We start from the raw sequence: 8,060 nt of genomic DNA, 5'->3' as shown, positions 1-8,060 counted from the left end.
GTGTTTTCAACATTTGTGTGTCAGTCCCCTACTGAGCTCCACCATCTTTCCCAAGGTTGAGCCACCAGATCCCAGTATGTTCTGGAATCTTCTGAGGAGATCGGCTCATGGGGGGAGGGACTCATCCCTCTGTGAGCGGCCAATCTCTGTTCTTACTCTTTGAGTTGATGTGTGGGGACAAACCCCTCAGGGCCAGGCAGCTTCCTGCTAGAGGAAGGCGTTACAGTGCAGTGGAAGAATGCAAAATTGGACATTGGAGGACCTGGGTTTTAGTGCAAGTTTTGTGATTAGCTTGATTGCTGTCTAGTTCCTTCTGGGGCTGTTTTCTCATCTGGATGTTGAGGTGGTTTGGGCCAGGCCACGGCTGAGATCCCTTCCAACTCCTCACATGTTTCTAATTCTACTCACATGTAGAATTCCAGTGTCCTGGGTTTGTTTGGAATTGTTTAGATATAAAACATTATTTCAGTCTGGAGGTAAATTTGTAGGGGAGAAAAGACAACCTGCAGAGGTCCCCTCATTCTTGCATATGTATAAATGCTAAATAAAAGGTTACTACCATGTCCAGTCAGAGAAAAAAGAGTTAAGGAGAGAGCTGAGACTTCAGCTGGTCCTTGAAGCAAACCATCTAGCTAAGGCCCCTGGTAAGAAATGGTCCCTGCTGCGAGTCATGGCCAAACTATAGTCTGCTTAGTAACAGTGACTGTTCCACCAGAGTCTCAGCGGCTCCCTAAGGGACATGGGTACTCAGAAAAGCTTGTGCATGAACAGAGATGCAACAGGAAATACTCCCTTCACGTCCAATGTACTTTTTACCACTGTGCTTGGTCATAATTCCTCATTCAGAGACTAAGTCTATTAGCACTTTTCTCTGTAATGCCACTATTAATAATACTTTTAAAAATCACTTTAGACTCGAGGGGGGAGGGTGGCACAGGCAATATATGTAACCTTAACATTTGTACCCCCATAATATGCTAAAATAAAAAATAAAAATAAAATTTAAAAAAATCACTTTAGGTCACCATAAGTATGGCACACCTATATTTGCAAAAAGTGTTGCCATGAGTTCATGAGTCCACCCTGGAGGAAGGAGGGAGGTGCAGTGAAGCCAGTTGGGCACTGAGTCAGGATTAGACCCCAGCCCCCTTGAAACTTGCCCCCCACCCCAGCCTTCTCTCTGTCCCTACTGCCACATGACTCATCTGTTTCTGCCCTCCTCTGCCGGGTTAGCTGCTCAATGAGCCATTGGGCTTTAATGGCTAGGGAATTTTCCATTGGCTCACCATGTCCACTTTCCACCTTTCTCCCCCTGGTATGTTCACCTTTGGATTTCAGAAGGGAAAAGTAAGAAGGGGATCACAGAAATGGAGAAAGGGAAATGAGAGGGGGGAAAAAGGCAGGAGGGTGCATTGGAGCTGTTTATCTGGCTTGGAAGATGACAGAAGTGAAACTGATGGAGGAGTATCTGTGGGCCACGCCCACTGACTCTCGCCCAGTTTCCGGCTTCGGATTTCCCCTATGCACACGGCTGCCACGGCAGGAGTGATCCATAGATCACGTCCTGTGGGCTGATTTTCTTAATTGCGTTTTTATGCTATTGAAATGAATTTAGACTTGGCCTTTTTAAACAACAGGGAACTACTACAATTTCTTAGTAAAAAAGCAAAGCTTGAATATAACAACTTACATTTTCTATCAACCAGAATCATGGCAGGAAACAGACAGCACATTCTAAAGGGGTGTTCAAGGAAAATCCATTAAAGGGACTATGTACAGGAGTGTGGACAGAGGACACGGAAGCCAGCAAAGGATGGCGCAGGACCTCAGGGCTAGCAACTGTGGAAGAGCCGTTACTGCCCAAGATCTCATGCGGTTCCTGCCACCTGCATGGAGCTCGAGCTCCCGGAGACAGAAACCGTGGCTTTCGGTAGAGGGTGTGGCAGGAAAGGACATTGCTGGGGAAATAACCCTGACCTCTCTTTCCTTTCACCCTCCAGTCCCCTGGGGAAGCCTCCCATTACTGAACCTCACCAGAAGTGGGAGGGCGAGAGCACCCACGGAGGTTGTTCAGGGAAGTCAGCTTCCCAGGGTCGGAGCAGGGCAGGAAAGTGAGGCTCTGGGTCTCCAGGGGCAAGAGAGAAGATCTAGTCTACGTCTGTGGAGCATATTATGATATGCAGCAAATAGACCTCTCTCTATATAGGTAGAGATAAATATAGATACAGATTTTTAATCTCATTTTATCCTAACAACAACCCTAGAGGGTTTTCATGTCTTTCAAAAGTGGTAACTTGGGCTGTCAGAGGTCAAATCATTGACCTTGCTAGAAGAGGTGGCAGAGTGAGGACATCATTCCAGGATTTTGACCCTTACAGATGTCACTCAGTGCCTCAGTCTCTCTTCATACCTGTCGACCACTCCCTTTCTCTTCACCTACCCAGAGTTGACCTACGCTTCAAGTCTCATTCAATGCTGTGTGAGTGAAGTAACTCCATCAATCCCATCCCTTCCGACTGCTGTTGGTGGAGTCCAACACTGCACAGCTTAGCAACTATTTGCTCAGTGACTCTGTATGCTTCTGTGGGTGTTGCTCCCTGAACTTCAGAGTCTCTTTTCCTAAGACAAGATCAATAGAAGAGTCTTTTGGATGTCAACGTGGGACAGCACTTAGCACATTCCACCACTCAGCAGATGATCAATAAATACTTCCAAATTTAAATAAGCAGCGTGGGAAGGCAGGTTGGGTCGTATGAGGACATGTGTATGTGTGTATGAGTGAACGGCATTGTGTCGGCCAGCGTTTGATGCCAGACCCAGAACCATTCTAGCTGAAAGGGATTGAATGTAGGGAATCCGGCACTCCTGTAATCACTGGCATGGGCAGAAGCAAGAGGGTCAGCTTTAGACTATTGGTTTCAAGATCAAATTACTCCGACTGTGATCCATGGGTCAGGAAGCTGTTGTTACTAATGACACCACGCAATTGCCTCACACCTCTGAAACAGGGACCAGACACTGGGATGTGCTGCTGAGCCACCACAAACATCCACCTGTGACTGGCCCTGCTTCCCACGGCTACTGTACAAGCAGATGGCCTGTGCCTGCTTCTCTGCTGCTGGTGCAAATCCAGCTAGCTGTCGGTCTCAATTGCATCTGGAGCCCCAGCTCTCAGAAATTACGAGAAGGTAGTTTGGGGCCTCTCCTCTCTTGCAATATTGAGGAGAGCACAGAAAGGGGTGGAAAGGGACTCTGACTGCCAACAGAGTACGTGACTATATGTGCGGAGGTAGAGCATCTATGTGCTGCCGTTGTTCAGAAATCGCACGGTGGCAGCCATGGCTGGATATCTAGGAGCGTCGTAGGCTCAACGAGGTCAAGGTAAATTCTTCTGAGGTATTTTTACCTTGAGCATTTTTATTCTAGCTGGTGAGATTTGATGGTGGGCTTCAAGTTCAGCCTTGAAGGGAAGCAGATGTCGCAGAAAGACAATGTGTACCGTGAGAGGAGCGTGTGGAGAGGAAAGACACCCAGCCTTCCCTTGGGGCCAGCATGCGTGCGATGGGTGGGGTGGGGCACGAGGTGTTTTTAGGTGTATGAACCTGGGTCTTTTGAGCACCAACTGCTTATTAAAGGTTCCCCTCTCAAGCCCTCTACACACACACACACACACACACACACACACACACACACACACTACCTTCCATCTTGAGCCTTTCTTGATCAACAGTGCCCCCTACTGGTACGACACAAACACTCCAGTTTTTGTAGCTTAGCAACAAATTAGCTCTACTTAAACACAACTTATAGCTGATGAGGGAAAATAGAAACTAAGCACACGTCAGACCTGGAGTGCATGAGGCTTACCTCGCAGCAGCTAGGGCAGCCCTCAGCTCTCCTCCTGAGGTGTCGGGATGACTCCAGCCAGTCACAACTTAGAACTGTGGTTCTCAACTGGGGGCTGTTTTAGGGTCTCAAGGCACATTTGGCAATGTCTGGACACATTTTTGATTGTCATGGTGGGGAAAGAGATGCTGTTGGCATCTAGTGGGTAGAGACTAGGGATGCTGCTAAGCATCCTATAGTGCACAGAACAAGGAAGAAGTGTCTGGTCAAAAATATCAGTAGTGCCAAGGTTGAGAAATTCTGCCTTAGAAGAGGACAGCTCTCCCCCCCCATTTTCTCCCCCGGGGATGGTCCTCAGGATGTCGGGGCCTCCCACTTCATTAGGACTCAAGTCCTCTACACTGACCACAGCTCTCATCAAACTTGAGACACTGGGAGAGAGGCCAGAGGAAAGGATAAAAACCCATAAACCTTCACACATGCTGGGATAGCTATTATAAAAAAACAAAGCAAAACAAAACACAGAAAATAAGTGTGGGCAAGGACGTGGAGAAATTGAAACCCTTGTGCATTGCTGGTGGGAGTGTAAAATGGTGCGGACTCTGTGGACAACAGTGTGTCAGTTCCTCAAAACACTTAAACACGGAATTACCATATGACCCAGCAATCCTGTGCATACCCCAAAGACCTGAAAGCAGGGTATCAAACAAATACTTGTACGCCCACTTTCATAGCAGCATTATTCACATTAGCCAAAAGGTGGAAACCACCCAAATATCCATCAACAGGTGAGTGAATAAACAAAATGTGGTACATGCCTGCAGTGGACTATTATTCAGCCTCACTAAGTGACGAAATTCTGACACATGCTACAGCATGGATGAACCTTGAAAACATTATGTCAAATGAAATGAGCCAATCACAAAAGGACAAATATTGTTTCATTCCATTCATATGAGGTACCTAGAATCGGCAAAACCATAGAGATCGAAAGTAGAATGGGTGGAAACAACCCAAGTGCCCATCAATTCATGAGTGGATTAATAAAATGTGGTATATGTATACCATGGAGTACTATTCAGCTTTAAGAAACAATGGTGATATAGCACCTCTTGTATATTCCTGGATAGAGCTGGAACCCATTCTACTAAGTGAAGTATCTCAAGATACTTCTTGAGATAGTATCTTGCACCACATGTACTCACTAGCAAATTGGTATTAATGGATCAACACCTAAGTGGACACATAGGAGTAACATTTGTCGGGTGTCCGGAAGGTGGGAGGGGGGAGGAGGGGATGGGTGTATACAACCACAACGAGTAAGATGTGCAACGTTTGGGGGATGGACACGCTTGAAGCTCTTACTCGAGGGGGGAGGGAGGCATGGGCAATATATGTAACCTAAACACTTGTACCCCCATAATATGCTAAAAGAAAATAAAAGAAAGTAGAATGTGGGCTGCAGGGAGGAAGAATGGGGAGTTAGTGCTTAACGGGTACGAGACTTTCAATTTGAGAAGATGAAATAGCTCTGGAAATGGATAGTGGTGACAGTCGCACAACATTGTGAATGTAGCTGATGCCAGTAAATTGTACATTTAAAAATCGCTAAACTGGTAACTTTTATGTTATATATATTTTGCCGCATTAAAAAAATAATCCCACAAAGCCAGGATTCTCAGCTCTTTTAGACCAAACAGCAGCCAAGGTCAGCAGGGGCCCCAGCCTGCCAAGGCCCTCTGACAGTGTCCCACGAAGGCCCCAAAGTGTGTGTGCCAGGACCATGTCAGGTCATGACATATTAGCAGAGGATTTGCCGCACATGGCCTTGATTACCCCCGGCTCAGACTGGATTTACTGGGACCGATGACAGCTGGCAGCATGCGCGGCCGCCTCTTTAGCTCACTTAAGGCACCACTTAAAAGTCTGAAATGTTCTGCGTGGAGGGAGCTCCTCTGAAGCTCTTTCGGCTTCAGTTGCAGAGTCAGTGGGCCTGTCTTTCTATGGGAAAGAAGATAAGGGAAAGGGGCTGGGCCTCGGAGGAGGAATAAGAAGGTCGCCAAGTCCTTCTGGCTGTCCCTGCTTCTTTGCCACGCCTAGAACCTGCCAGCTCTGCTTGAGTTCAGACAAAAGGACTCATCTTAGTCCATTTCCCTGTGGCATCCCACGGTCCGTTTGTGCGCATGTGTGTGTGCACGTATGAGTGTGTTTATTTAATGTTTTCCTCTAAGCTGGTGATCTCCCTCCTTAGAACACAGAGATGATGAGTCCAAGGTTGTGAGTTCAATTCTAATTATGCACAGTGAGTATCCACACAGTGATAACTGTTTAGGTCACAGAGAGCACCCTTGCCTCAGCTAGCCCACTGGCATAGGGAAGTCAGCAAAGGAAAACCATCCACCCCTAGCCCTGCCCAAGCCCTCTGGGAAGCAGAAGCCTTTGTCTTTGCAAGGCAGTGAGAGGTGTGGAAGGACCTGCAGGGAATGGTGTATGGCAGGAGTCCCCAACCTATGGTGAGTTGTAGAATTATTCCATTATATATTACAATGTAATAATAATAAAGTGCACAATAAATGTAATGTACTTGAATTATCCCCCCTTCCCCAGTGCATGGAAAAATTGTCTTCCATGAAAATAGTATCTGGTGCCAAATAGGTTGGGGACCACTGGTGTACGGCACATGCTATCTTTTACCCTGAGAATGCTGCAGGTCTCAGAAATAGTTAATGCTGTCAGTGGCACGAGTCACTTCCCATCAACCAAACCTTTAACCTGGCATGATTTCATGATTCTCTGTTTGAAGTTATGGGTGGTGTCCACTGTGTATCCCCCAAGCTTTTCCCAGTGACCCCTTTGGGTTTCCACTGAGGGGACTCAGTGAAGACAGGAGTAGGCGAATGTGGTTGCTCAGCTATCGGGACTTGAGATATCTCCATGCCCAGCTCAGGGCCTGGAGAATCCACACGCCATCCGCACATCCTCCTGGTGGAGGCCCTGACCGCCTGTGCTGGAATTACTCCAGCCTTCTTCTTGGACAACCACAGAAAAGCACTTGCACTGTGGGACTGGATGGAGGGTCAGAAAAGCCATGGATTTTCCAAAAATTACAGGAGTAATTCATACAAGTCATACCATGGGGTCATGGGGTCAGGTATATCCCTGTGCATTGTCTACTCGAGAAGAGTTTATGACAACAGAGAAACACCAGCTCTCCTGCTAAAGCTCCTTACTGTACATCCCCTAACTTGAAATTCAGTGTAATCGTTCCCATCTCTGTGGTTTTGATCATGTTATCCTTACTGGCTGTGCCCTGAATCCCTTGGCTATTGTCTACCTGCCACCAAGAATGATAGCAGGCGACAAGGCCAAAGCAGGACAAGGCAGGCACAGTGGAAATAGAAGAGGAATTGTATTACAAGCGAGGAGGAAGTGGAAGGACATGCCCCAGGGCGGGAGCGCACCTTTGTCCCCCGGGGCTCTGTCCTCCTGGCTCTGTCTCTGGGCTTTTACGATTTTCGCCTAGTCAGGAAGGGCCCTGTGATTCCAGTTGTCCAGCGGGGTACTGGCCTCCGCCCTGGCTTCATTTGAACTGTCCAGAGGAGTGTTTGTCTCCGCCCTCGCATTCCCCTGGGTGCCCTGGGCTGTCTCGCCTTTCTGCACTCGGCACACTTACGCTTGGCTTGTCTCCACTTGGCGAGCTCAAAAGTCCAGGAAACGTTCCTTTGTCTTTCTTATGTACTCAGCTCACTCACCTCTCCTCCTGCTCATACCTAACTAACCTGCCTAGTCTAACATAAATGCACCTGAATATAATAGAATGCTTCTCCATCCGCACCTCTTTGTTCAATTTCCCCAGTTTCTGTCCGTCTTTACACTTGCTGTTATTAATCGAGTTGAGTTTGGAAGGCAAGCCACCTTAAAAACGATCTGCAAGAGCTTTGGGGTTGCAATTCCAAGTTCCGCCACCAGGTGGCGGTGGCACGTTGAGCTCAGCCTTCAGTATCCCAGTGCCCACGGAGAGCTAACCTATATAACGTGTCAGACGCTGCCCTGGGAGCCATGCCCACGTGATCTCATTTTATCCTGCAATGGCCCTGGTATTAACATCCCCATTTTACAGATGAGAAGACTGAAACTCCGAGAGGCTAAATAACCCGCCCAAGGTCCAACCACTCATAAGAAGCTGAATTCGAGTTTTGAACCCAGACCTGGCT

The sequence above is a fragment of the Microcebus murinus genome, chromosome 9 (assembly GCF_040939455.1).
Source record: "Microcebus murinus isolate Inina chromosome 9, M.murinus_Inina_mat1.0, whole genome shotgun sequence".
NCBI lineage: Eukaryota > Metazoa > Chordata > Mammalia > Primates > Cheirogaleidae > Microcebus > Microcebus murinus.
The sequence above is the reverse complement of the archived record's forward strand: the minus strand, read 5'-3'. Positions refer to the sequence as shown.